The sequence below is a fragment of the Ranitomeya imitator genome, chromosome 3 (assembly GCF_032444005.1).
Source record: "Ranitomeya imitator isolate aRanImi1 chromosome 3, aRanImi1.pri, whole genome shotgun sequence".
NCBI classification, from domain to species: domain Eukaryota; kingdom Metazoa; phylum Chordata; class Amphibia; order Anura; family Dendrobatidae; genus Ranitomeya; species Ranitomeya imitator.
This window is the reverse complement of record NC_091284.1, coordinates 98749134-98775392: the sequence shown is the minus strand read 5'-3', so window position 1 is coordinate 98775392 and position 26259 is coordinate 98749134. Positions and strand designations below refer to the sequence as shown.

General features: G+C 42.9%; 1 protein-coding gene across 2 annotated transcripts in view; it reads right to left on the bottom strand.

Moving 5' to 3' along the window:
• The window catches only part of SEZ6 (seizure related 6 homolog), a 955889-nt gene that overhangs the window by 403766 nt on the left and 525864 nt on the right, over positions 1 to 26259 (bottom strand). The window lies entirely within an intron of this gene.

Genomic DNA, 26259 nt, shown 5'->3' with positions numbered 1-26259 from the left:
GGGAAACCCCACCATGACATCCTTAAGGGCTTCAGAGAGACCCTTTCTGAAGATTGCTGCCAGGGCACATTCATTCCACTGAGTGAGCACAGACCACTTTCTAAACTTCTGACAATATATCTCCGCTTCATCCTGACCCTGACACAGAGCCAGCAAGATTTTCTCTGCCTGATCCACTGAATTAGGTTCGTCATAAAGCAATCCAAGCGCCAGGAAAAACGCATCAACATCACGCAATGCCGGATCCCCTGGCGCAAGGGAAAATGCCCAGTCTTGAGGGTCACCACGTAACAAAGAAATAATGATCTTTACTTGTTGAACAGGGTCACCTGAGGAGCGAGGTTTCAAGGCAAGAAACAATTTACAATTATTTTTGAAATTCAAGAACTTAGATCTATCACCAAAAAACAAATCAGGAATTGGAATCCTAGGCTCTGACATCGGATTCTGAACCACAAAATCTTGAATGTTTTGTATCCTAGTAGTGAGATTATCCATCCAAGAGGACAGACCTTGAATGTTCATGTTTACACCAGTGACCTGAACCACCCAGAGGTAAAGGGGAAAAGAGAGACAAAACACACTGCAAAGAAAAAAAAATGGTCTCAGAACTTCTCTTATCCCTCTATTGAGATGCATTAGTACTTTGGGCCACCTGTACTGGTGGTCAGGAGCACACGGAATGACCTGATAGTTACTGATAATAAGGACGAGCTCTGGGACGTGGGAACTCTGCTGACCGCAATCCCTAAACCTATCAAACACACTAGAAATAGCCGTGGATTGCGCCTAACGCTCCCTATGCAAATCCAACCATGTATATACTCCAGCTCCAGATGGAGCTGGAGTATATACATGGTTGGATCTGCTGCTGCTTGGAGTCCCGGGTCAGGCAGGACTTACTTTCGTGCTCCACATCTGATGGTCTGGTTGGTGAGCTGGCTGCGGCTTTTGTTAGCCGTTTTTCTTTTTTTGGCTCCCTATGCAACTTGGCACAGCCTAAGAAACTAGCTAGCCCTGAAGATAGAAAAATAAAGCCTACCTTGCCTCAGAGAAATTCCCCAAAGGAAAAGGCAGCCCCCCACATATAATGACTGTGAGTAAAGATGAAAATACAAACACAGAGATGAAATAGATTTAGCAAAGTGAGGCCCGACTTACTGAACAGACTGAGGATAGGAAAGGTTACTTTGCGGTCAGCACAAAAACCTACAAAAAGACCACGCAGAGGGCGCAAAAAGACCCTCCGCACCGACTCACGGTGCGGAGGCGCTCCCTCTGCGTCCCAGAGCTTCCAGCAAGCAAGACAACAAATTAAATAGCTAGCTGGACAGAAAAATAGCAAACCAAAGAAATACAAGCTGGAACTTAGCTTCTGATGGGAAGACAGGTCACAAGAACGATCCAGGAGTGAACTAGACCAATACTGGAACATTGACAGGTGGCATGGAGCAAAGATCTAAGTGGAGTTAAATAGAGCAGCAGCTAACGAATTAACCTCGTCACCTGTGGAAGGAAACTCAGAAACACCCACCAGAGGAAGTCCATGGACAGAACCAGCCGAAGTACCATTCATGACCACAGGAGGGAGCCCGACAACAGAATTCACAACAGTGGGCTGTGCTATATACTACTTGGTGGGCTGTGCTGTATATTACTGTGTGGGCTTTGCTGTATACTACTGTGTGGGATGTGCTGTATATACTACTGTGTGGGCTGTGGTGTATACTACTGTGTGGGCTGTGCTGTATACTACTGTGTGGGCTATGCTGTATACTACTGTGTGGGCTGTCCTATATACTACTATGTGAGGACTGAAGCAAGGCCAGGGGGCTGGATGGGTGCAATGTCCTGATTTCTTCCCCCATAATGTGCTCAGATCTCTGCTGCCCCCCTAATGTCCTGATTTCTGCCCCCATCCCCCCATATGTTCCTCAGATTTCTCTATCACATGCAACTGCACCCGGGAATGGAGGGAATGGGGGCAGAAGAAATCTGAGGAGATTGTAGGGGGCAGAAATTTGAGGGGGGGGGGGGCGCCAAGCTGATCTTTTGCCCCGGGTGCAGTAGGAGCTAGATACACCTCTGTCCCCAGTTCTTCGGCAAACTGCCTTCTGCTACAGCCAAATATACGACATTTTGACTCATTAATCCATATCATATGCTGACATTTTTCTGGGCCCCAGTTCCTATGATTTCATAAATAGTTTGAGTCATTTAGTCTTGTTTCCATGTGGCTTTTTTGCCTTTAGGGTATGTTTCCACGTTCAGGAAACGCTGCGTGTTTGACGCTGCTTTGAGCCGCAGCATCAAACACGCAGCGTCCAGATGTTACAGCATAGTGGAGGGGATTTCATGAAATCCCGTCTCCACTATGTATTAAAAGACGCATGCGGCATACCTGTGGAAACGGACATGTGGCGCGTCTTTTGAGAACGCGGCATGTCCTTACATTGCAGAAACAACGCAAGGACAACGCAGGTGACCTGCCAGTGACCTCAGGTGCAGATTTGGTCAGGATATTACGTGCATAAAATCCTGACCAAATCCTGATGCAATCCTGAACGTGGACACATACCCTAATTTTTCCATAAAGACCAGTTCTTGACACACTTCTGCAAACAGTAGAATGGTGTCCCATTGGTTGCTGCCAGTTCTCAGCTGAAGGCATTGCTGGACATCTTCCATTTTCAAAGGATAGTAAGCATGATGTATCCTTCATTTTCCTTGGCCTACCAATGTGTCTTCGGTGCTCATTGTGAACTCTTCAAGAAAGCATGAACATCACATCTTTAAATTCAAGTTTGCTTTGAAATCTTTGCCTGAGAGAGACCTGCAACTACCTTGTGTCTCATTGCTGTGCTCAGCGTTGCCATGATGTAGGACCTGTGACATCAACCTGTCTTCCACAGCATCACCTCAAGGTTTAACTGTTCCTTATGCAGTTTTAAACCTCATATGTAGCTATTTTTGTTTCATCTAATGACTGCGTTTCCATCTGCATATGAAAATGATGATCATTATCACTTGTTTAGTAGTATTGGTTACTCATACACCTAGCGATACTGCTACAAAATGCTCCCTGTATTTCTGGAAGTGTACCTAAAAGAATTAATGCAGTTCTGAAAACAAACTGGAGGAGGGTGTGGTAACACCAAATGTTGATTGGATTTAGATTTCTCTTTTGTTAATTCACTTTGCATTTTGCTATTTGCTTAAAAAAATAAACTAATAGCTAGTGATGAGCGAATGTACTCGTTGCTCGGGTTTTCCCGAGCACGCTCGGGTGGTCTCCGAGTATTTATTAGTGTTCGGAGATTTAGTTTTCATCCCGGCAGCTGAATGATTTACAACTACTAGCCAGCTTGATTACATGTGGGGATTCCCTAGCAACCAGGCAACCCCCACATATACTCAGCCTGGCTAATAGCTGTAAATCATTCAGCTGAGGTGCTGAAAACTAAACCTCCGAACACTAACAAATACTCGGAGACCACCCGACCGTGCTCGGGAAAAGCAACTAGTAAACTCACTCATCACTACTAATAGCTTTTCTATTTTTTAAAGCATACTTACTTTGTAGCATTGTTTCTATACCGGCCTATAACTTTTGCACACTACTGTACATCGTAGCATTATAACTTGGCAATACTCCTACACATGATTACTCAGTGTTATTTCATGCTCCTGTTGTGACTAAAATCCAAAGAATGTGAACGCACCATTAATACATTATGTGCCACACTTATTATAATAGCATTCCATCTTTTTGCAGTCAGATAATTTAATTTAGCTCCTAGTTTCACTGGACAATTGGATTTATACCACAGAGAAAAAGAGCAACTTGAGAGAAATGACTCAATTGATGTTATTAAAACTAGTACTACATACCTTCGAGAACAATTAGACTAAGGGAAGAAATAAACCATTTTCCAGAACCATGCCGAGTCATGGACAAAGAACAAAATAACGAAGGTAACATACAATGTCACGGAGAACTAAAGCACCAAATGAATCACACATGAAACCAACTGAATGAAAGATGTGGAGAAAATTGTGCAGTTAATTGTTTTCTGTGGTACTTTCATGAGGCAATTCAGTATTTGGTGAGTTTTTTACCTCAGTATTTGCAAATTGTCTCTTCAGAGAGGAAGAGGACTAGAACTCTAGTGCCACCTATTGGAAGTAGCAATCCTAATAGTCAGTGTCGACCCTTTAACGAGCCTTGTCACGTGACTTAAGGTACCGTCACACTAAGCGACGCTGCAGCGATACCGACAACGATCCGGATCGCTGCAGTGTCGCTGTTTGGTCGCTGGAGAGCTGTCACACAGACAGCTCTCCAGCGACCAACGATGCCGGTAACCAGGGTAAACATCGGGTTACTAAGCGCAGGGCCGCGCTTAGTAACCCAATGTTTACCCTGGTTACCATCCTAAAAGTAAAAAAAACAACCACTACATACTTACCTACCGCTGTCTGTCCCCGGCGCTGTGCTTCTCTGTACTGGCTGTGAGCGCGGGGCAGCCGGAAAGCAGAGCGGTGACGTCACCGCTCTGCTTTCCGGCCGCTGTGCTCACAGCCAGAGCAGAGAAGCACAGCGCCGGGGACAGACAGCGGTAGGTAAGTATGTAGTGGTTGTTTTTTTTACTTTTAAGATGGTAACCAGGGTAAACATCGGGTTACTAAGAGCGGCCCTGCGCTTAGTAACCCGATGTTTACCCTGGTTACCAGCGAAGACATCGCTGAATCGGCGTCACACACGCCGATTCAGCGATGTCAGCGGGAGATCCAGCGATGAAACAAAGTTCTGGACTTTCTTCCCTGACCAACGACATCACAGCAGGATCCTGATCGCTGCTGTGTGTCACACTGAACGATATCACTAGCCAGGACGCTGCAACGTCACGGATCGCTAGCGATATCATCTAGTGTGACGGTACCTTTAGGATAAAAACCAAACCAGAATCTCAATTTGCAGACACTGAGATTTTAGTTTGGTTTTTATCGTAAGTCATGTGACAAGGCTCGATCAAGGGTCAACATTGACTGTTAGGATCGCTACTTCCAATAGGTGGCACTAGAGTTGTAGTCCTCTTCCTCTCTGAAGAGGCAATTTGCATATTTCCCAGAAGAGCATTGCGGCTTTAATTCTTCTCATCTCGACATTCTTAACATGTCACTCTCCGCAAGGAGAAACGATACTTCTACCTCAGTATTTGTATGCCAAAACCAGGAGTGAAACAATCAGGGGAAAACTATAATAGAAACATATGCACCACTTCTCGATTTACAGTGCCTTGCAAAAGTATTCGGCCCCCTGGAACTTTTCAACCTTTTCCCACATATCACGCTTCAAACATAAAGATACCAAATGTACATTTTTGGTGAAGAATCAACAACAAGTGGAACACAATTGTGAAGTTGAATGAAATTAATTGGTTATTTTACATTTTTGTGGAAATTCAAAAGCTGAAAAGTGGGGCGTGCAAAATTATTCAGCCCCTTTAACTGAATACTTTGTTGCGCCACCTTTTGCTGCGATTACAGCTGCAAGTCACTTGGGGTATGTATCTATCAGTTTTGTACATCGAGAGACTGAAATTCTTGCCCGTTCTTTCTTGGCAAACAGCTCGAGCTCAGTGAGGTTTGATGGAGATCGTTTGTGAACAGCAGTTTTCAGTTCTTTCCACAGATTCTCGATTGGATTGAGGTCTGGACTTTGACTTGGCCATTCTAACACCTGGATACGTTTATTTGTGAACCATTCCATTGTAAATTTTGCTTTATGTTTGGGATCATTGTCTTGCTGGAAGAAAAATCTCCATCCCAGTCTCAGGTCTTTTGCAGACTCCAACAGGTTTTCTTCAAGAATGGTCCTGTATATGTCTCCATCCATCTTCCCATCAATTTTAACCATTTTCCCTGTCCCTGCAGAAGAAAAGCAGGCCCAAACCATGATGCTGCCACCACCATGTTTGTCAGTGGGGATGGTGTGTTCAGGGTGATGAGCTGTGTTGCCTTTACCCCAAACATATCGTTTGGCATTGTTGCCATAAAATTCGATTTTGGTTTTATCTGACCAGAGCATCTTCTTCCTCATGTTTGGCGTGTCTCCCAGGTGGCTTGTTGCAAGCTTTAAACAACACTTTTTATGGATATCTTTGAGAAATGGCTTTCTTCTTGCCACTCTTCCATAAAGGCCAGATTTGTGCAGTGTATGACTGATTGTTGTGGAATGGACAGACTGTCCCACCTCAGCTGTAGATCTCTGCAGTTCATCCAGAGTGATCATGGGCCTCTTGGCTGCATCTCTGATCAGTCTTCTCCTTGTTTGAGATGAAAGTTTAGAGGGACGACCGGGTCTTGGTAGATTTGCAGTGGTATGATACTAATTCCATTTCAATATGATCACTTTGATCTCCTTGGGATGTTTAAAGTTTTGGATATCATTTTGTATCCAAATCCGGCTTTAAACTTCTCTACAACAGTATCACGGACCTGCCTGTTGTGTTCCTTGGTCTTCATTATGCTCTCTGTGCTTCAAACAGAACCATAAGACTATCACAAAGCAGGTGCATTTATACGAAGAATTGATTACACACAGGTGGATTATATTTGTCAGCATTAGGCATTTAGGACACCATTGGATCATTCAGAGATCCACAATGAACGTCTGGAGTGAGTTTGCTGCACTGAAAGTAAAGGGGCCGAATAATATTGCACGCCCCACTTTTAAGTTTTTGGATTTCCACAAAAATTTCAAATAAGCAATAAATTTCATTCAACTTCACAATTGTGTTCTACTTGTTGTTGTTTCTTCACCAATAAATTACATTTGGTATCTTTATGTTTGAAGCATGATATGTGGGAAAAGGTTGAAAAGTTACAGCGGGCCGAATGCTTTTGCAAGACTCTGTATCACCCACTTCTGGTTTTGTCTTACAAATACTGAGGTCAAAAACTCACCAAATACTGAACGTGTGCACGTGACCTTACTGGCACAGTTTTGGTGCATTTTAAGGCCAGGGTCCCACTCTGTGCTCGATGTGTGGCATTGTGCCATAAAAGTCTGGCTGACAAACACTCGTTTTATAAAAGTTGCAGTGGTTTTCTACTTTACCATTTAGAAAGTAATTATAATTAATTTTATCATTAGAAAGTAATTATAAATTGTTTGCTTATTGTTTTGCAAAGATTAACAAAAAGAATTTCTAATGATGTGGCAGAAAACCGCTGATATTTATATGCAACAACTGCTTGGTGTCTGCACCTTTGGGCGACATTGTTGCGCATTGACTGATACCTGGGATTACAGATCCAATTTATGCTGCTGCTTAATTAATTGCCTCACAGAAGGACAGAGATTAAAAAAAAAATACAGAAAAAGAAACAGCCTTACCAACACCAGGTCAGATTACCCATGCACTAGCAAGATGCAGCCAACCCCCTTGATAAAGACAGGGACAGCAAAGGTGCAAAATACTGATGAAGCAACCACTCGCGCACCTACCAATGCATGGAGGGGGTTGGTTGTCTACACACAGATGAGGCTTGCATGGAGCGCCAGTCATACTGATGCAGTGTCTTGCTTACAGCCTGTTGATGATGCCCATACTATTATATCCGCCGGGTTGCCCAGCAGTATATAAGTGCACCCCACAAAGACAGACACCTTAATTAACCCAACCAGCAATAAAGGTGCTGGCTGCATCCTGCATGAAAATGTGCAGGACCTTTATTGCTGATTAGGTGAATTGGACTGTCTGTCCTTGTGGTGTGCACTTATATAGTGCTGGACAGTGCGCCTGATCTAATAGCATTGGGATCACCAATAGGTTGTAAGCCAGAAACAAGCCTCATCTGTGTATTTTAAATACTAGACAACCACCCCCTCCATGAATTGGTAGGTTTTTGAGTACTTGTTCCATCAGTATTTTGCACCTGTACTGCCCCCGCCTATATCATGGGGGTCTGCTGCATCCGGCTAGTGCATTGGTATTCTGATCTGGTGTTGATAGGTCTGTTTCTTTTTCTGCTTAGTTAATTGGGTTCAATTATTTGTTATTGAAAAAAACATGGTTTCCTTCTTAAAGGGAATAAATGTATGTATTTATTTTTGTATGATAATACATTGTGAAAATATTTATTGATATGTATACATTTTTTTCTGATTTATGGTTTTATTTTTTGACTGTATATATTTACTTTATTTTCTGTACATAATTATAGGGTAGACATTGTTTCGGAATGTCTGTTAAGGCCACGTTCAAACGTTCAGTATTTGGTTAGTATTTTCCATTAGTATTTGTCAGCTTAAATCATGAGATGAAACGTTCAATAGAACCTGGTTTTGGCTTACAAATACTGATGTAACATATGGACCAAATACTGAATGTGTGAGCATTGCCTAAGAGTTTTTGAAGTTAAAACTAAGAGGATTAAAAATTTTAAGTTTTTACTATTGTACATACATTTTTCTCCCTGCAGGGCCAGATTTAGACAAATTGGTTCATAGGCAAAATCAAGTGTGGCCTCAAATGCTAACATATAATACCATCACAGAAATATTTGGTTTACATTTATATTAGCTGATTTCAGACGAGCGCCGATGGACTACTTTCAACTTGATTGTTTTACCAACCTCTTTAGGCTATCTTTTGGTGAGCTTTTGGTGAGTTTTAGATGTTGCAGATTTTCTTCATCTATTAAATCGATTTTGCCATGAGCAAAGGTAATTTTAATCAACATTTTAATCAATACATCTTGGAATATTAATAATTTTCACAATTGCATGTGTTTAAAAAAATGTTCCTGTGCTGAGATAATCTTATAAATGTGTCCCTTCTGTGTATTGTGTGGGGAGAAAGCAAAAGAGAATACAGACATTACAGCAGGGGTGTCAAACTGCATTCCTCGAGGGCCGCAAACCATGCGTGTTTTCAAGATTTCCTTAGCTTTGCACAAGGTGCTGTAATCATTATGTGTGTAGGTGATTAAATTATCACCTGTGCAGTACAAGGAAATCCTGAAAACATGACCTGTTTGCAGCCCTCGAGGAATGCAGTTTGACACCCCTGCATTACATCATGTAATCACATCTGATTCTTTCTGTGAAGAACAAAAAGCTTCCCTGCCTGTTTTTAAGCAATGTTTTAGATCGAAGAAAGACTCACCTGTGATCCCCTGCTGTCCTGTCTGTATACGCTTTTGCTTCCTCCCCTGCCCAGGAGCTGTGGTATTATCAGACCGTGTTCCTGCACGGTCAGACACAGCCATTACACAGTACACAGCAGCATAAGCTTATCTCCACCTAGAAACATTATTTTTAAACACATCCAATTGTCTAAATTATTGTTATTCCAAGATTTATTATTTATTATTGTTCATCAGAAAACCCCTTTAAGTACATTAGGCTTCTTGTGATTTTTTCACTGTGTTTTAGTGTGCATTTTTGCTATGTCATGTTTTAAATTGCATACAGGTCCTTCTCAAAAAATTAGCATATAGTGTTAAATTTCATTATTTACCATAATGTAATGATTACAATTAAACTTTCATATATTATAGATTCATTATCCACCAACTGAAATTTGTCACGTCTTTTATTGTTTTAATACTGATGATTTTGGCATACAACTCCTGATAACCCAAAAAACCTGTCTCAATAAATTAGCATATTTCACCCATCCAATCAAATAAAAGTGTTTTTTAATAACAAACAAAAAAACCATCAAATAATAATGTTCAGTTATGCACTCAATACTTGGTCGGGAATCCTTTGGCAGAAATGACTGCTTCAATGCGGCGTGGCATGGAGGCAATCAGCCTGTGACACTGCTGAGATGTTATGGAGGCCCAGGATGCTTCAATAGCGGCCTTAAGCTCATCCAGAGTGTTGGGTCTTGCGTCTCTCAACTTTCTCTTCACAATATCCCACAGATTCTCTATGGGGTTCAGGTCAGGAGAGTTGGCAGGCCAATTGAGCACAGTAATACCATGGTCAGTAAACCATTTACCAGTGGTTTTGGCACTGTGAGCAGGTGCCAGGTCGTGCTGAAAAATGAAATCTTCATCTCCATAAAGCATTTCAGCCGATGGAAGCATGAAGTGCTCCAAAATCTCCTGATAGCTAGCTGCATTGACCCTGCCCTTGATGAAACACAGTGGACCAACACCAGCAGCTGACATGGCACCCCACACCATCACTGACTGTGGGTACTTGACACTGGACTTCAGGCATTTTGTCATTTCCTTCTCCCCAGTCTTCCTTCAGACTCTGGCACCTTGATTTCCGAATGACATGCAAAATTTGCTTTCATCAGAAAAAAGTACTTGGGACCACTTAGCAACAGTCCAGTGCTGCTTCTCTGTAGCCCATTTCGGCACCTGTAGCCCATTTCCTGCACACGCCTGTGCACGGTGGCTCTGGATGTTTCCACACCAGACTCAGTCCACTGCTTCCTCAGGTTCCCCAAGGTCTGGAATCGGTCCTTCTCCACAATCTTCCTCAGGGTCCGGTCTCCTCTTCTCGTTGTACAGCGTTTTCTGCCCCATTGTTTCCTTCCAACAGACTTACCATTGAGGTGCCTTGATACAGCACTCTGGGAACAGCCTATTTGTTGAGAAATTTCTTTCTGGGTCTTACCCTCTTGCTTGAGGGTGTCAATGATGGCCTTCTTGACATCTGTCAGGTCGCTAGTCTTACCCATGATGGGGGTTTTGAGTAATGAACCAGGCAGGGAGTTTATAAAAGCCTCAGGTATCTTTTGCATGTGTTTAGAGTTAATTAGTTGACTCAGAAGATTAGGGTAATAGGTCGTTTAGAGAACCTTTTCTTGATATGCTAATTTATTGAGACAGGTTTTTTGGGTTATCTGGAGTTGTATGCCAAAATCATCAGTATTAAAACAATAAAAGACGTAACAAATTTCAGTTGGTGGATAATGAATCAATAATATATGAAAGTTTAATTGTAATCATTACATTATGGTAAATAATGAAATTTAACACTATATGCTAATTTTTTGAGAAGGACCTGTATGTCTGTGACCTCCTATTGCACTTTATTGCCAAATTAATCTCTATGGAGAATTCCTTTTATATGGCTAAAATAAAAGCTATGTTTTAATTACAATTTATCCCCCCTGAACACGCTTCTTTTTCTTAGATATTTGCACTGCAGCTGCTCTGGCTTGGTTCATGCGGAAAAAGTGACATATTGAACTTCATGTAAGTGGTAACATTTTTTCTATATGACTTTCGTTTATTTATGAAAAAAAAACGAAAATTTGCGCTTTTCAAACTTTTAATTTTTGTGCCCTTAAATCAAAGAGTGGTGTCACACAAAGTAGTTAATAAATAACATTTCCCACATGTCAACTTTGCATCAGCACAGTTTTGGAAACATCATTTTTTCGTTGTTAGGATGTTAAAAGGGTTAAAAGTTGACCATCAATTTCTCATTTTTCCAACAAAATTTACCAAACTATTTTTTTAGTGACCACCTCATATTTGAAGTGACTTTGGGGGGTCAATATGACAGAAAATACCCATAAGTGACATGATTCTAAAAGCTGTACCTATCAAAGTGCTGAAAACCACATTCAAGAAGTTTATAAACCCTTCAGGTGCTTCACAAGAAGTAAACATATGTGGAAAAGCACCATTTAACTTTTTGAACGCAAAATTGGCTGGAATCAATGATGGGCACCGTGTCGCGTTTGAGACGCTCTGATGACCTAAACAGTGGAAGCCCTCCAATTCTAAGTCCAACTCTAACACAGCCCTAACCCCAACACAACCCTAACCCCAACACACCCCTAACCTTAATCCCAACCCTAACCTCAGCCATAACCCCAACACCACCCTAACCCTAACCACAACCTTAACCTCAACCCTAACTCCAATGCAACCCTAACCCCAACACCACCCTAACTCCAACACAACCGTATCCCCAACACAACCCTAACCCCAACACAACCCTAACCCTAGCCCCAACCCTTACGTTAGCTCTAACCCCAACCCTAATCCCAACCCCAACACTGCATACTGGACATACTGCATGTTACACACAAACATACACACACTGATAGATTGTTACACACGTACACACATGTGCAGGCTGTAAGGTGCATGCCAGACACAAACACTGTATAATACACACATACACTCCAAGCTACAAACACACACACACATATACATGTGCAGACACACAAGGAGAGTGTAGAGCACACACCAGACTCTCTCCTCATCTTCAGTTCCTCCATACTTCTGTGCAGTGAAGAACCTTTGTCACATGATCATGATGTCAGCAGAGGTCCTTTTACACTTTTAGGCTGGGGTCACAACAGCAAATGTTCATGCAAGAGAATCGGGGTTGATTATGCAAATGACACCCGACTAAAATCAGAATTTGAGCCGAGTGTCATGTTACTATGCTTCGACCCTCTTGCATTACAGGTGTGGATTTACCTTATTTTTATATTCAGTGCTCTGCAACGTTATGTCTATAGCAAATGGATGCAATGAGCTGCAAAACACCATCCTAGGTAGTGATTGTTTCTGACGAAAAGACAAGACAACAGCTATCCATCACTTTGGCATAAGTCCCAACTTTTGGCACAAATCCCAGTTTTCTGTCCTTAATTTAAAATAACTGCTATTTTTAGAAGTTTTATCCTCTTTTCATGCTTTTAAACACAGTTAGGTCTGAGTAGAAGTTATAATCTTTAGCTGGTACAATCACAATATGAAAAAAACATTACTTAGAGTAGCAACACAATTAAATAAAAGCATAAGCTGCACAAATTAGAGATACCTAGCGGTGATGAGCAAGCGTGATCGGATAAGGTGTTTTCCGAGCATGCTCATGTGCTAACCAAGTGTCTTCGGCATGCTTGAATAACATGTTGGAGTCCTTGCGCCTGCATGTTTCACAGCTGTTTGACAGCCGCAGCACATGCAGTGATTGTCTGTTTGCTAGGCAATCTCTATATGTGTTGCAGCTATCGAACATCCATGAGACACGTAGGTGTGGGGACTTGCAGATATTTTTCGAGCACGCCGAAGTCACTCGATTAGCACCCGAGCAAGCTCATATAATACCTTATCCGATCACGGTCACTCATCACTAATTACTAGTATGGATTTTGGTCAATATAAAGTAATTATTTACTTTATGGTTACTTTCTTTGAATATGGTTGTATTATTTTTATTGCTTTTGCTCAGTGCTATAGTACGTCTTCATACAACCTTTGAATTGTACAAAACTGTAACACAAAACCTATTAGCAGTGGTGTACCTTAGAAGTAGTGTCTAGTGTTGCTTATTTTTTCATTTCCACATTGGTACTTCTTACCAACTCCTTTAAAGCTTCTGAACCACAACATTTGTAATAGGGTCACTCTTGTATGAATTTTCTGTTAATCCATATGGCTCAGTACAGGCTCAGTACATGCTGATTTCAAATAAGGAACTTTTGTTTAAAATCTGTGATATAGAAGAGGATGATCACACTGCTCTCCTCCCTGTCAATCTGATCCAATACTGTAGATACTAGGAGGGTTGAAGTAAGAAGATGCTGCTCACACTGCTGTCCACCCTGTCTTTCTGATTTAACAAAAAAAGGCCAATCACACTGTTGTCCATGATATCTTTCTTATGTAACATTGAAGATACCAGGTGATGCAAAAGTAAAAGGATGCTGCTCACACTGGTGCTTACCCACTTTTATCCGGAGGCTGAGTGGCTACTGTGACCTGAATATAGCCTGACAGTGTATGGTATTTTTCAGGTCACAGCAGTGGAGCTTACTACTGCACATGCTCAAAGGCTGCTGTCCTATTAAAATCCTAGGATTGGTCGCTGTCAACGTAAGAAGACGATGTCCATTTTAATGTGCTATGCTACTTGCCTATCTAGACAAAATGAGTGTGTTTGGCTAACTAAAAACATTTAAGAATTTAGTTGTAATGACATTTATTTTACCTATTGTCGATTACCAGACAAAACCCTCCTGGGAAGGCTTGCAAGACTTATGGTACTTTTTACATGCAGTTTCCAATAGTGAGAGCCGTGTGAGTATAATCTTTAGAAAATAGAGGACAGTTCTTAATATCTGCAGCACAGAATCTGCATTCTTAAATATTAGATTACAAAAATGTAAACTTTGCAGCATATAAATTTGCTTGAATTATTTTATAAGAGGAATTAGAAATCCATCCTGTATTCATACTCATCCGATTTCATTTCCATGAATATTCACATTTTCCAGGCCAAGACAGTAAAAACACATGGAACAATTTTCTTCCATCAATCATGACTTTGATGAAATGACCTCAGCATTGTCTCCTTCTATCAATTCATCTTTAATATCATATGCTGGGCTTTCTGCTCACTGGTTGTTTTATGATTATCAATAGGTTTTTTATGTTCCAAATGTTGGTACTTTAAATAAATTGGAATGATGGTACACTTACATGTTGCACAAATGGCTTTTCAAAGCACAGAGCATTGTAGATTACCAGAAAAGTAGCTTATATACTGCCAGCTCAGCCTTAATTTCCCCTGAAATGAATGTAAATAATGACTTCTAGCATCTGAGCCTCTTCCTGCAAGCTGCTCCAAGAAAACTAAGTCCATTTGTTAATATATCATCAACAGGAAAGACGGAGTATTTCACAGTCACCAACAAATGATAAAAGATCAATTTATATGGCATCTCTCGCCTTTGAACTGTTATGACAGCCTTTTATAAGCTCAACTCTTATTTTGCCAGTCCATAGGGAACGGGAAACATCAACAATGTATAGTATGCGGTATGGTGCATAGAGGGAGCACTTAAGTCTCAATTAACAAAAAAAAAAGAAAATGAATCATGCAAAGCAGATTATTAAAGCAGAAATATTAAAGCACCACTCCAGCAATTTATTTTCTGTACTGGAGTGGCGCTTTAAATGTAAGTCTGTGCCCCCCAGTTATATATTCACTCTCCAGCGTCTTCATTCTTTTTTGGCATGGCTTCGGTGTCGAAGCACCATCTTTTGAGCGGAGCTTCCGACTGGTCAGAAATCAGAAGGTACGGCACAAGCTCTCAATGCAAGTGTATGAGAGACAGAACAAGGCACTCAGACTTTGTATTGAAAAGTGACTTACTTGCCGCTCCATGAAACACTGGCGCTGCCAGTTACTTTTCGACAAAGACTGACAGGAACGACGCTGGGAAAATATGAAAACGGCGGCAGGTGAGTATGAAACGGGGAAGTGGAATTACATGGTGGTGCTTTAAGCAAGAATGCAAATGGAATTTGCTTTTCACAAATTATGTTGCATGACGAAACCTAAATTGTGGCTTAGATTAATTATAAGGGTCAAATCATACCAAGAATGCTTTTAGTGCACTCATATTTTTTAATATTGCCGGTTGAATATAACCAAACCATCTTCACATAAGTAAAGATTTGAAAAAGTCACGTTATGAAGATTGAATATTTATGTGGCCATCTGGAAACCAATTAATTCCTATAAAAATGCATACTTGTTGGCCTCTCATCTCATTAGAATAATCTTACTCTTTATCTACTGTATACTTATAACATTGTCTTTCAAGAATACCTTTAAAAAAAGGTGTTTTTTTTCAGGAAAGCGCATTAATGGCCTATCCTTAAAGCTATGTGCACACGTTCAGGTTTTTTCGCATTTTTTTCGCGTTTTTTTCACGCTAAAAACGCTATCAAAACTCATTAAAAACGCATACATTATGCATTCTATCATTTAGACTGCATTCTGCATGTTTTGTGCACATGAATGCGTTTTTTTCCACGAAAAAAACGCATCGCGGTAAAAAAATAAGCATGTTCATTATTTTTTCGGATTTTCTGCATTTTTCCCGCAATTCTATGCATTTGGGAAAAAACGCACAAAAAACGCATCAAAAACGCATCAAAAACGCGGTAAAATCACGGTAATATCGCGGTAAAAGCGCATGCGGATTTCTGGCAGAAATGTCCGGTTTTTGTCAGGAAAATTTCTGCAAGAAATCCTGACGTGTGCACATACCCTAAGACTTTTTAAATATTGACCCTGACACGGAGGTCTACATACAACATGCCATTCTTGGCATTGTAGCTAGCTAGGCTTTATTTACTAGTAAAGATGTAAACGAGTAGTGATGAGAAAGCGTGTGTGAAGGTGTTATGCGGGCATGCTCGTGCTTTAATAGAGCATCTTCTGCGTGCTCTAGAACTATGTTCGTGGTGCCGTGGCTGCATGTCTTGCAGCTATTCAACAGCTGCAACACATGCAGAGATTGCCTAACAGTGGGCATGATGGCATCACGCCCGTTCTCCAGAACACATGCTGTAGAGACTGGAGTAATGGGGGTGTGAGACGAGAGATTTTTATTTTTTAATCAATGGGGGCTATTTTACTGTTTGGGTGCCTTTATACAATTTGCAGTGCCATGTAGGGGTGCCGTAATACAGTTTGCACGGTTATTTGAGGGCCATTGTACTATTTGGAGGGATGTTTGGGAGCCATTATAGTATGTGGAAGGCTATGTGGGGGCAGCTGTATTATTCGGAAGGCTATCTGGGGAGCCATTATACATTTTGCAGGGCTATGTGAGGACCATTATACAGTTTGGAGGCTAATGTTGGGGCAATTATACTGCTTATATAGCTACAGTATGTAGGGGCCATTATACTGTTTGGAGGGTATGTGGGGACCATTATATGTTTAGAGGGCTAGTGGGGTTTATTGCACTGTGTTCAAGCTACTATACCATGTGGAGGTTAGTGTTTGGGCCGTCGTATTGTGTATAGAGTTGTGTAGGGACCATCATACTGTGCGGAGGAGTTTAAGGGCATTATACTGTATGGAGGGCTCTTATACGGTATAGAGGGCTGTGTCGGGGCATTCATGCTGTTTTGGGGTCAATGTGGGGTTATTATACTTTGCAGGGTGGTGAGTAACGTAGGGTCATTAAACGGTACATGTGAAGGGTACTGTGTAGGAATTCACTGTGAGGGTATCATACTGTATTTGGGGACACATTTGTTGACATCATACTTTAAGGGGGCAATGAATGAGGTAGGAACACAAAGGGGTTTCAATAGGAGTATAATTACTTTGTAAGTTGTGAGATATGTTCTTGTGTAAAATAATTTTTGTTCTGGGGGGCCCAGTTAGGACTTCTACTTTGAGGCTTCATGACTTTTATGTACGCTCCTGAATTTACCTCCAACTGAAAAACATCTCCATTCTCAAGAATAATGGGAATTTTGATTCTACAGTTTACAGTGTGTGGACTAGGTTACCGGCCACTTCCCAGGAGGTAATGTGCACTAACATGCTCAATGCTTTAGTACTTGCAATTAGAGATGGGCGGACCCCTGGATGTTCGGGTCTGGCAGGTTCGATTAACAATTAAAAAAAGTTTGGGTTCAGGTACCAGAACAGTACTCGGACCCAAACCCGAACCTGGACCCCATTGATTCACTTGAGTGGGTGGCCTGAACATCCAGTATTTTATAGACGCCTCTCCAATACTAAGCCGTGGGCTTGATGTCACCAGACAATACAAAAGTAAAATCAACCCCACAAATATGAACCCCACTTGCCACATCTATAGGACAAGAGGGAAGAGCTGGGCAAAGCGTCAGAATTGGTACATCTAACAGAAACGTCTTTTCTGAGCAGCTGCAGGCTGTTGTTTTTAGGCTGGGGGACAAATATCAATGAACCTTACCAGCCTGAGAATACCAGCCCCCTGCTGTCTGTTTTAGCAATGCTGGTTGTCAAAAATGGGGGGGACCTCACATCATTTTTTAAAAATTAATAATTTAAATAATTTAAAAAACAGCGTGGGTACCCCTCTATTCTTGATAACCAATCTTGCTAGCGCTGACAGCTGAGGGTTGCAGCCCCCATCTGTCAGTTTTGCCTGGCTGGTTATCAAAAACACAGGGGTACCTGTTGTGAATTCTGTGATCAAGCTCCCTCCTGTGGTCACAAGTGGTACTGCGGCTTCTGAGTTTCCTTCCTCAGGTGATGAGGTTAAGTCGTTAGGTGCTGCTCTATTTAACTCCACCTAGTGCTTTGATCCTGGCCTCCAGTCAATGTTCTAGTATTGGTCTTGCTTCCTCCTGGATCGTTCCTGTGGCCTGTCTGCTCAGCATAAGCTAAGTTCTGCTTGTGTTACTTTTGTTGCTATATTTTCTGTCCAGCTTGCTTTAATTTGTTTTTCTTGCTTGCTGGAAGCTCTGAGACGCAGAGGGAGCACCTCCGTACCGTTAGTTGGTGCGGAGGGTCTTTTTGCCCCTCCGCGTGGTTGTTTGTAGGTTTTTGTGTTGACCGCAAAGCTATCTTTCCTATCCTCGGTCTATTCAGTAAGTCGGGCCTCGCTTTGCTAAATCTATTTCATCTCTGTGTTTGTACTTTCATCTTACTCACAGTCATTATATGTGGGGGGCTGCCTTTTCCTTTGGGGAATTTCTCTGAGGCAAGGTAGGCTTATTTTTCTATCTTCAGGCCTAGCTAGTTTCTCAGGCTGTGCCGAGTTGCATAGGGAGCGTTAGGCGCAATCCACGGCTACCTCTAGTGTGGTGTGATAGGATTAGGGATTGCGGTCAGCAGAGTTCCCACGTCTCAGAGCTCGTCCTATGTTTTTTGCTTATTGTCAGGTCACTTTGTGTGCTCTGAACTTCAAGGTCCATTGTGGTTCTGAATTACCTATTCATAACAGTACTGGAGGCCCAAAGTACTATGCTTCTCAATAGAGGGAAAAAAGAAGTTCTGAGACCATTTTTTTCTTTGCACTGTGTTTTGCCTTTTTTCCCCCTAGACATTTGGGTGGTTCAGGACACAGGTGTGGTGATGGACATTAAAGGTCTGTCTTCATGTGTGGATCTTCTCACTGCAAGAGTACAAAATATTCAAGACTTTGTGGCTCAGAATTCTATGTTAGAACCAAGAATTCCTATTCCTGATTTGTTTTCTGGAGATAGAGCTAAATTTCTGAGTTTCAAAAATAATTGCAAACTGTTTCTGGCGTTGAAACCTCGCTCCACTGGTGACCCAGTTCAACAAGTTAAGATCATTATTTCTTTATTACGTGGCGACCCTCAAGACTGGGCATTTTCCTTTGCGCCAGGAGATCCTGCATTATGTAATATTGATGCGTTTTTTCTGGCGCTCGGATTACTGTACGATGAACCTAATTCAGTGGATCAGGCAGAGAAAAATTTGCTGGCTCTGTGTCAGGGTCAGGATGAGATAGAGATTTATTGTCAGAAGTTTAGAAAGTGGTCTGTGCTCACTCAATGGAATGAATGTGCTTTGGCAGCAATCTTCAGAAAGGGTCTCTCTGAAGCCCTTAAGGATGTCATGGTGGGATTTCCTATGCCTGCTGGTCTGAATGAGTCTATGTCTTTGGCCATTCAGATCGGTCGACGCTTGCGTGAGCGTAAATCTGTGCACCATTTGGCGGTATTATCTGAGCATAAACCTGAGCCTATGCAGTGCGATAGGACTTTGACCAGAGCTGAAAGGCAGGAACACAGACGTCAGAATGGGCTGTGTTTCTACTGTGGTGATTCCACTCATGCTATCTCCGATTGTCCTAAGCGCACTAAGCGGTTCGCTAAGTCTGCCACCATTGGTACAGTACAGTCGAAATTTCTTTTGTCCGTTACTTTGATCTGCTCTTTGTCTTCCTATTCTGTCATGGCATTTGTGGATTCAGGCGCTGCCCTGAATTTGATGGACTTGGAGTTTGCTAGGCGCTGTGGGTTTGTCTTGGAGCCCTTGCAGTGTCTTATTCCATTGAGAGGAATTGATGCTACGCCTTTGGCCAAGAATAAGCCTCAGTATTGGACCCAGCTGACCATATGCATGGCTCCTGCGCACCAGGAGGATATTCGCTTTCTGGTGTTGCAAAATCTGCATGATGTGGTCGTGTTGGGGTTGCCATGGCTACAAGTCCATAACCCAGTATTAGATTGGAAATCTATGTCTGTGTCCAGCTGGGGTTGTCAGGGGGTACATGGTGATGTTCCATTTCTGTCTATCTCATCATCCACCCCTTCTGAGGTCCCAGAGTTCTTGTCTGATTACCGGGATGTATTCGATGAGCCCAAGTCCAATGCCCTACCTTCGCATAGGGATTGTGATTGTGCTATCGAGTTGATTCCTGGTAGTAAGTTTCCTAAGGGTCGACTGTTTAATTTATCTGTACCTGAGCACGCCGCTATGCGGAGTTATGTAAAAGAATCTTTAGAGAAGGGTCATATTCGCCCGTCGTCATCGCCATTGGGAGCAGGGTTCTTTTTTGTGGCCAAGAAGGATGGTTCGCTCAGACCTTGTATTGATTACCGCCTTCTAAATAAAATCACGGTCAAATTTCAGTACCCCTTGCCGCTGCTATCTGATTTGTTTGCTCGGATTAAGGGGGCTAGTTGGTTCACCGAGATAGATCTTCGTGGTGCATATAATCTTGTGCGTATTAAACGGGGCGATGAATGGAAAACTGCATTTAATACGCCCGAGGGCCATTTTGAGTACCTAGTTATGCCATTCGGACTTGCCAATGCTCCATCAGTATTTCAGTCCTTTATGCATGACATCTTCCGAGAGTACCTGGATAAATTCCTGATTGTATACTTGGATGATATTTTGGTCTTCTCGGATGATTGGGAGTCTCATGTGAAGCAGGTCAGAATTGTGTTCCAGGTCCTGCATGCTAATTTTTTGTTTGTGAAGGGATCAAAGTGTCTCTTTGGTGTTCAGAAGGTTTCATTTTTGGGGTTCATTTATTCCCCTTCTACTATCGAAATGGAACCTGTTAAGGTCCAGGCCATTTATGATTGGACTCAGCCGACATTTCTGAAGAGTCTGCAAAAGTTCCTTGGCTTTGCTAATTTTTATCGTCGCTTCATCTGTAATTTCTCTAGTATTGCTAAACCATTGACCGATTTGACCAAGAAGGGTGCTGATGTGGTCAATTGGTCTTCTGCTGCTGTGGAAGCTTTTCAAGAGTTAACCACTTCCCGACCTTTGACGCATACGCTGCGTCATGAAAGTCGGTGCCATTCCGACCCATGACGCAGCATATGCGTCATGGAAAGATCGCGTCCCTGCAGGCCGGGTGAAAGGGTTAACTCCCATTTCACCCGATCTGCAGGGACAGGGGGAGTGGTAGTTTAGCCCAGGGGGGGTGGCTTCACCCCCTCGTGGCTACGATCGCTCTGATTGGCTGTTGAAAGTGAAACTGCCAATCAGAGCGATTTGTAATATTTCACCTAAAAAAATGGTGAAATATTACAATCTAGCCATGGCCGATGCTGCAATATCATCGGCCATGGCTGGACACACTAATGTGCACCCACTCCACTCCTCCGATCGCCCCCCCAGCCCCCCGATCTGCGGTCTGCTCCCCTCGGTCCTGTGCTCCGCTCCCCCGTCCTCCTGCCCGCTCCCCCCGTGCTCCAATCACACCCCCCCGTGCTCCAATCAAACCCCCCCGCACTCCGATCCCCCCCCGCACAGCGTTCCCCCCCGCACAGCGATTCCCCCCCCCCGTGCTCCGATCCACCCGCCCGCACAGCGATCCCCCACTCCGTGCTCCAATCCACCCCCCCGTGTTCCGGTCCACCCCCCCGTGCTCCGACGCCCCCCCCCGTGCCCTGATCTCCCCCCCTTATACTTACCTGGCCTCCCGGGGACCGTCCGTCTTCTTTCCTGGGCGCCGCCATCTTCCAAAATGGCGGGCGCATGTGCAGTGCGCCCGCCTAATCTGCCGGCCGGCAGATTCGTTCCAGAGTGAATTTTGATCACTGAGATATAACCTATCTCAGTGATCAAAATAAAAAAAAAAAAGTAAATGACCCCCCCCCCCCCCCTTTGTCACCCCCATAGGTAGGGACAATAAAAAAAATATATATATTTTTTTTCCACTAAGGTTGGGGTAAGAACTAGGGTTAGGGTTAGGGGTAGGGTTAGGGGTAGGGGTAGGGTTAGGGTTAGGGGTAGGGTTAGGGTTAGGGTTAGGGGTAGGGGTAGGGGTAGGGTTAGGGGTAGGGTTAGGGGTAGGGTTAGGGGTAGGGTTAGGGTTTCGGTATGTGCACACGTATTCTGTTCCTCTGCGGATTTTTCCGCTGCGGATTTGATAAATCCGCAGTGCTAAACCGCTGCGGATTTATGGCGGATTTACCATGTTTTTTCTGCGCATTTCAATGCGGTTTTACAACAGCGATTTTCTATTTGAGCAGTTGTAAAACCGCTGCGGAATCCGCAGAAATAAATGACATGCTGCGGAATGTAAACCGCTGCGTTTCCGTGCAGTTTTTCCGCAGCATGCGTACAGCGATTTTTGTTTCCCATAGGTTTGCATTGAACTGTAAACTCATGGGAAACTGCTGCGGATCCGCAGCGTTTTCCGCAGCGTGTGCACATACCTTTAGAATTAGGCTATGTGCACACGGTGCGGATTTGGCTGCGGATTCGCAGCAGTGTTCCAGCGGAAACGCTGCGTTGTATTTTCCGCAGCATGTCAATTCTTTGTGCGGATTCCGCAGAGTTTTACACCTGTTCCTCAATAGGAATCCGCAGGTGAAATCTGGACAAAAAACACTGGAAATCCGCGGTAAATCCGCAGGTAAAACGCAGTGCCTTTTACCCGCGGATTTTTCAAAAATGGTGCTGAAAAATCTCATACGAATCCGCAACGTTGGCACATAGCCTTAGGGCTAGGGTTGGGTTGGAATTAGGGTTGTGGTTAGGGTTAGGGGTGTGTTGGGGTTACGGGTGTGTTGGGGTTAGGGTTGTGATTAGGGTTACGGCTACAGTTGGGATAAGGGTTAGGGGTGTGTTGGGGTTAGTGTTGGAGTTAGAATTGAGGGGTTTCCACTGTTTAGGCACATCAGGGGGTCTCCAACCGCAACATGGCGCCACCATTAATTCCAGCCAATCTTGTATTCAAAAAGTCAAATGGTGCTCCCTCACTTCCGAGCCCCGACGTGCACCCAAACAGTGGTTTACCCCCACATATGGGGTACCAGCATACTCAGGACAAACTGCGCAACAATTACTGGGGTCCAATTTCTCCTGTTACCCTTGTGAAAATAAAGAAATGCTTGCTAAAACATCATTTTTGAGGAAAGAAAAATGATTTTTTATTTTCACGGCTCTGCGTTGTAAACGTCTGTGAAGCACTTGGGGGTTCAAAGTGCTCACCACATATCTAGATAAGTTCCTTGGGGGGGTCTAGTTTCTAAAATGGGGTCACTTGTGGGGGGTTTCTACTGTTTAGGCACACCAGGGGCTCTGCAAACGCAATGTGACGCCCGCAGACCATTCCATCAAAGTCTGCATTTCAAAAGTCACTACTTCCCTTCTGAGCCCCGACGTGTGCCCAAACAGTGGTTTACTCCCACATATGGGGTATCAGCGTACTCAGGAGAAACTGGACAACAACTTTTGGGGTCCAATTTCTCCTGTAACCCTTGGGAAAATAAAAAATTCTGGGCTAAATAATTATTTTTGAGGAAAGAAAACGTATTTATTATTTTCACGGCTCTGCATTATAAACTTCTATGAAGCACTTGGGGGTTCAAAGTGCTCACCACACTTCTAGATAAGTTCCTTTCGGGGTCTAGTTTCCAAAATGGGGTCACTTGTGGGGGGTTTCTACTGTTTAGGCACATCAGGGGCTCTGCAAAAGCAACGTGACGCCCGCAGAGCATTCCATCAAAGTCTGCATTTCAAAACGTCACTACTTCAATTCCGAGCCCCGGCATGTGCCCAAACAGTAGTTTACCCCCACATATGGGGTATCACCGTACTCAGGAGAAACTGGACAACAAATATTGGGGTCAAATTTCTCCTGTTACCCTTGGGAAAATTAAAAAATTCTGGGCTAAATAATTATTTTTGAGGAAAGAAAACGTATTTATTATTTTCACGGCTCTGCATTATAAACTTCTATGAAGCACTTGGGGGTTCAAAGTGCTCACCACACATCTAGATAAGTTCCTTTCGGGGTCTAGTTTCCAAAATGGGGTCACTTGTGGGGGGTTTCTACTGTTAAGCCACATCAGGGGCTCTGCAAACGCAACGTGACGCCCACAGAGCATTCCATCAAAGTCTGCATTTCAAAATGTCACTACTTCACTTCCGAGCCCCAGCATGTGCCCAAACAGTGGTTTACCCCCACATGTGGGGTATCAGCATACTCAGGAGAAACTGGACAACAACTTTTGGGGTCAAATTTCTCCTGTTACCCTTTGTAAAATAAAAAAATTGCAGGCTAAAAGATCATTTTTGAGAAAATAATTTTTTATTTTTATTTTCATGGCTCTGCGTTATAAACTTCTGTGAAGCGCTTGGGGGTTCAAAGTCCTCACCACACATCTAGATTAGTTCCTTTGGGGGTCTAGTTTCCAAAATGGGGTCATTTCTGGGGGATCTCCAATGTTTAGGCACACAGGGGCTCTCCAAACGTGACATGGTGTCCGCTAATGATTGGAGCTAATTTTCCATTTAAAAAGCCAAATGGCGTGCCATCCCTTCCGAGCCCTGCCGTGCGCCCAAACAGTGGTTTACCCCCACATATGGGGTATCAGCGTACTCAGGACAAACTGGACAACAATATTTGGGGTCCAATTTCTCCTATTATCCTTGGCAAAATAGGAAATTCCAGGCTAAAAAATCATTTTTGAGGAAAGAAAAATTATTTTTTATTTTCATGGCTCTGCGTTATAAACTTCTGTGAAGCACCTGGGGGTTTAAAGTGCTCAATATGCATCTAGATAAGTTCATTGGGGGGTCTAGTTTCCAAAATGGGGTCACTTGTGGGGGAGCTCCAATGCATAGGCACACAGGGGCTCTCCAAACGCGACATGGTGTCCGCTAACAATTGGAGCTAATTTTCCATTCAAAAAGTCAAATGGCGCTCCTTCCCTTCCAAGCCCTGCCGTGCGCCCAAACAGTGGTTTACCCCCACATATGAGGTATCAGCGTACTCAGGACAAATTGCACAACAATTTCGTGGTTCAGTTTCTCCTTTTACCATTGGGAAAATAAAAAAATTGTTGCTAAAAGATAATTTTTGTGACTAAAAAGTTAAATGTTCATTTTTTCCTTCCATGTTGCTTCTGCTGCTGTGAAGCACCTGAAGGGTTAATAAACTTCTTGAATGTGGTTTTGAGTACCTTGAGGGGTGCAGTTTTTAGAATAGTGTCACTTTTGGGTATTTTCAGCTATATAGACCCCTCAAACTGACTTCAAATGTGAGGTGGTCCCTAAAAAAAAATGGTTTTGTAAATTTCGTTGTAAAAATGAGAAATCGCTGGTCAAATTTTAACCCTTATAACTTCCTAACAAAAAAAAATTTTGTTTCCAAAATTGTGCTGATGTAAAGTAAACATGTGGGAAATGTTATTTATTAACTATGTTGTGTTACATATCTCTCTGGTTTAACAGAATAAAAATTCAAAATGTGAAAATTGCGAAATTTTCAAAATTTTCGCCAAATTTCCGTTTTTATCACAAATAAACGCAGAATTTATTGACCTACATTTACCACTAACATGAAGCCCAATATGTCACGAAAAAACAATCTCAGAACCGCTAGGATCCGTTGAAGCGTTCCTGAGTTATTACCTCATAAAGGGACACTGGTCAGAATTGCAAAAAACGGCAAGGTCTTTAAGGTCAAAATAGGCTGGGTCATGAAGGGGTTAAAGCGTCGTTTTTCTTCTGCCCCTGTGTTGTGTCAACCAGATGTTTCGCTTCCATTCCAGGTTGAGGTTGATGCTTCTGAAATTGGAGCGGGGGCTGTTTTGTCGCAAAGAGGTGCTGATTGCTCGGTGATGAAGCCATGCGCCTTCTTTTCCAGGAAGTTTTCGCCTGCTGAGCGAAATTATGATGTTGGCAATCGAGAGTTGCTGGCCATGAAGTGGGCATTCGAGGAGTGGCGTCATTGGCTTGAAGGAGCTAAGCATCGCGTGGTGGTCTTGACTGATCACAAGAACTTGACTTATCTCGAGTCTGACAAACGGTTGAATCCTAGACAGGCTCGTTGGTCGCTGTTTTTCTCCCGTTTTGAGTTTGTGGTTTCGTACCTTCCGGGCTCTAAAAATGTGAAGGCGGATGCCCTGTCTAGGAGTTTTGTGCCCGACTCTCCGGGTTTGCCTGAGCCGGCGGGTATTCTCAAAGAGGGAGTAATTGTGTTTGCCATCTCCCCTGATTTGCGGCGGGTG